This window comes from Nannospalax galili, unplaced genomic scaffold, assembly GCF_000622305.1.
Source record: "Nannospalax galili isolate Female #2095 unplaced genomic scaffold, S.galili_v1.0 scaffold291, whole genome shotgun sequence".
Lineage (NCBI taxonomy): Eukaryota > Metazoa > Chordata > Mammalia > Rodentia > Spalacidae > Nannospalax > Nannospalax galili.
Window position 1 is genome coordinate 1,891,923 of NW_008330588.1, and position 4,814 is coordinate 1,896,736.

At 42.6% G+C, this 4,814-nt stretch overlaps 1 pseudogene; it reads left to right on the plus strand.

The window, feature by feature from the left end:
* Positions 1-1,522: 1,522 nt before the first annotated feature.
* LOC115067327 lies at positions 1,523-1,638 on the plus strand (annotated as a pseudogene).
* The last annotated feature ends 3,176 nt before the right edge of the window (positions 1,639-4,814 follow it).

Here is a 4,814-nt window from a genome sequence, read left to right on the forward strand (position 1 = left end):
ATATTTGGTCCCATTTCCAGTTTAAATGGGTAAACCATAATATTGATGGCTCGCAACAGATGCAAGATGAATTGAGCTTCTCTACCAGCTAGCTGAACCACTTTTAATGGGGAATATATCGAAGCTATAAATTCCTGTAGACAGGATTGCTATGCAATAGCATAATATATCTTCTATTCAATCTTTTATACATTATGTTTTGTCCTGCATTCCTGTGGATATATTTATGGATCTGGAGCTTTTCAGTGAAGAAGAGTCAAGTACCTCCTCTTTCCTTTCTCCACATTTCCACAGCCCCTAGCGATAGTCCTCGCTTATTCTTGCTCTTCATCAGAGAGCTGAAGTGTGTGCTTTGTCCTCATGGCTGTTTCCTCTCTGAGAATGAGGCTTCGGGACTCCAAACTTTTCTAGGCTTTTATTGTCCACTAGGAAGTAGAGGTACCAGGAAAAAATGAGTGGATGCTTAAAACTAGGAATCCTGCCCATTGTCCACTCTTCTGGTATAGTGGCCTCTGGATCTGTTTTCAAATCACAAGTGTCATAACCTAATAAGCCACAATCCCTCTGAGGGCCTTGGTATGTGGCTTTTCCCTCTGACCAGACCAAGACTGTATTAGTTACTTTTACATTCCTTGACAGAAGCAGCTTAAGGGAGGAATGATTTACTTTAGTTCACTGTTTAAGAGAGGTTTCAATTCATTGCAGTGGGAGGATATGGCAGAGGTCATGGTGGCCAGAGTATGTGGCAGAGAATCCCCACACCATGGTGACCAAGAAGCAAAGGGCAACCAGGATTATGGTGGATAGAAGCTCCAAGTCCTTCCTCTAGTGACCTACTTCCACTTGCCAGGCTTCACATCCTAAGGCTCCCCAATCTTCAAACTAACACTACAACATGGGACCAAGCCCAGAAAGCGTGAGCCTATAGGGAACATTCCAGATTCAAACACTACCAAAGACCTAACAGACCTAAGCCAGCCCCACCCCATGAGCTGTCGGAGGCAAAATTTAACAAACAGCACTCCAGCACTCAGCAGAAAGAGCAGCTAACTTCTGTTGGCATCTTTAAGATAGCTTGTCCCTGGCCTGCCTCTCAGCTTCGTCAGTTTGCAGATGCATGGCGTGAGCTCTACTCAAAGCCTCGGTTTCTTCATCTATAACAACAAGGGTAATAGTATTTCCAGTGGTGTGCTGGTAAATATTTAATGACCCTATTGTGTTTATTTCCTTTGTTTTTAATGCATTTTATTTAATGGCAAGTTTATATAATTTTATTTTTAGTAACAGTTCTGTGTATCAACCAGCCTGCTCACTGGATTTCTGAACTTGTAACAATCAGCTCTTGTGAGCTGGTAGGAGGCATTTCTCACATAACCCTGAGTCCCACAGAGCATAGTTATGAAGCCTAAATTACTGAGGTCTTAGCACACATGACTGAAACCTCGTGCAGAGAAATCCTTTATTTAGTGATGGTTGTCAGCATTAATAATAATGAGAAGAGTAAGGAGAAAGGCAGGACTTGCATACCTCAGTTTTATTTTAACTTGTGTACTTAAATACAGGTATAAAAATAAATCCTCTTTTGAAACCAAAACTCATTGTTCAGTTTGAGTTTTGATACATATAAGAAGGGATCTGATAGACCAAAAAAAGTGCAGGAAGAAAAGGAGGGAATTGGTGCTGAGAGGTATTTCGGACCATCTTTAGCACAGGAACGTGGGGGAAGAAAGCCAGTGGCTTTCTCCCCATCCTTATGGTCAGAATATCTATCACAGGGCAGCTTCTTCCTTTGGTTTCCACTGATTGAACTGGGAATTCTCCAAATGCCATTAATCACTACCTCCAAATGTAGGACCAACAAATGCAATCCAAAACGCAATAGAAGTAATCTTTTCATCTTTTATGGTCACCTGATCCACCATTTCCATCCCTCTACTTAAAAGAGCAGAACTTGACTATGAAGACATCTGTACAAACAGCTGTGCTTTTAGCTAAGTGATTAGAGGATGCATGGCAAGGATGATGAATGGGGCTGTCTCCTCGGGTAGAGTGTGTTAACACCTACCTCATGGCTATGGAAGAGTTCACTGAGATAGAGATAGTCCACATAATGTGATTAGCACAGTGAGTGCTTGCTACTGCTAGTGTAATGCTTCCTGGGCCTGAGGAAGCCTAAGCTAATGATGGAGTTGGCAACTATTTAGAAACAATAATTAAGTGTAACAAGCTTTTATCTTCCTTGGATCTTGAGCCTCAGAGATTTCATTCACCCTACTCTCTGGATCCTCACCCTACTGCATCAATAGAAATAAAATTTCCCTGACCAAGTGCTCTAAAAAGCCATGAAGTTCCACTACAGAATTCATAATAAGGGGCATTCTGAGGCTACTTAGCTCATCTTTCCCACAGTCTGGTAATTTCAAAAGCTTCAAGGCCACCACAAAATCAAAGATAATCATTATCTGCCCTAATCCCTCTCCCACTTTCCCACCTTCCCTCTCTTTCTCTTCCTCATCTTACTCCCCCAGACACTCTGAGAAGGAACACAGCATCTGGGATCAGAGGTCCCACATCTCCTAATAGTTCAGATATTTACTAATCAGTGACCTTAGTATCCTTGGTTGCAAAATGGGAACAATCCCTAACACAGAAAGATAATGCAGAGAGTAATTTAAAATGCTTTGTAAAGTGATGCATCTTCTACCAAGGATAGTGGTTAGAGTCTTTGGTGCGGCAACGCATAGCTTAAGAGACATTTTAGACCTGTTATCTCGTCTGGATTGTGCAGTCCGAAGTAGAGACAGAGAATAGTGGTTTTGAAGTGGCTGAGTGGGGCTACTGGGCTGCAGTGAAAGCTTCACTCTGGGCTGAAGGTGGAAGCACTTGGGGAAAATAGGGTGAAACCAGATTAAGAGTTCGGACTTTATAGTGCAGGTAATGGGATATTTAGGAGCTTTGAGCAGAGGAATGACATGTAATTGAATTTGCTGAATCTTGTCAACTTGACTTGCTCTCCTGTCTCCATTACCCCGAGTAAATAAAGCCAGTTCTCCAGGCTTAACTTCCAACATTGTTCTCGCTCCCACATAGATGTAACAGGATAGTGGAAAAGAATTTCCCTGCTACCCCAGAATTAACAACCGGGACCTCCATCTGGCAAACAAAAGGGCACTGAGAATATAATGTTCTGACAACAGCTTCAAATAGTCAAAGCTGGACCCTGAGCAGGCTCTGCTGCCACTAGCCACCTCTCCCTTGGTATGCCTTCCCTCTCCATCTATGTGAGACAGTCATGCTTCTTGGGAGCCATCCTTGAAATCCTGAGGTATTAGTTTACTGCTGTACACAGTAGTATTTTCTTCCTTCCAGTGAGCAGTGGGTGAGGGGTATGGCTGTCATCTTTCCATTACAACACATGCCAGAGAAAACTTAGAAACAGAGAAGTTTTTTGATCCAGAGTTTTGGAAGCTTCAGACCAGATCCTTTTGCTTTAGCCTAGGTAGTACAGTACATCACAGTGGAATGTGTGGAAGAGGCCTGAATTCATGGTCAGGAACCAAACAGGAAACAAGGAAGAAAAGGACAGAATCCTGTTATCTATTCCAAGGGCAGGTCCCCATTGATCAGAAGACTTCCTGCTAGGCTATGCCTCTTAAAGTGTCCACCACTTCCCAATAGGATCAGGCCTCTAACACATGGAGCTTCTGGTATGTCACAGATCCATCACACTACAGCAAGCAAAAGCGGAGCACCAGTTGAGACTGGCAAGGACACAGCACCTGCTGTGTGAAGACCATAGCACAAAGTTTAAGCGCCTGTGAGGGACTCTAGTCTACCTATATTCAAACTTTAGTTCCGTAGTTGCTCTGCTGTGTGACCTTGACCATGTTTCCCAACCTTCCTATAATTCCTTTACATCACTGGTATAATTGAGATAGTAGTAGATAACCTAGTGCTATCTATGAACTAGGGAGAGGACCCTCACCAGAACCCAGCCACACTCACAGTCTGATCTTAGCCTGCTAGCTTCCAGAACCATGAGAAAACAAGTTTCTGTTTTCAGGCCACCTAGGCTACGAATTTCATTATGGCAGCCTACTGAGCAAAACCCTATATAGTATGTTAGAATGGAGCTGTGCTCATAGTAAGAGCTATAAAAGCACTTGTTTTGACTATTATTGGATGCTGATTTCTGCAGGGTACCTGTCAAATTATTCCATTCCTACCTGACTATGTATTAGTTACTTTTCTGTTACTATGATGAATATCATGGAAGACAATTTATAGAAGGAAGAGTTTATTTGGGCTTATGGTTCCAGAAGGCTCAGAGTCTACAATGGTGAGGGAAGCAGCCAGAGCAGACTCTGAGGGCTAACATCTTCAAGCAGAAAGTGGGACAAGGCTATGAACTTTCAAGCCCCGCCCCTGGAAACATGCTTCTTCCAGCAAGGCTACACATCCTAAAGGTTCCATGACCTTCCCCAATCAGTGCCACCAGCTGAGGGCCATATAGCAAGTGTTCAGATACCTGAGCCTATGGGGATATTTCTCATGCAAACCACCACAGTCTATATCCTTAAACTGCAACCCTGGAGGATCCAGAAGAGGAGCCAAGAGAAGAAGGAATGATAAGACAGATTAGACACCTTGCTCCAGACCCACCTTGCAAGTCTCTCTACCCAAAAGAAAAGATTGAGTGAAGGTTAAAGAAAAAAATAAGATTCAACTTGAATATAGAAATGGATTTAAAATCCAACCACAAAGACTTTAGTTTTGGGTTTTTTTTTTTTCATTTTATTACTTCTTTTTAATTG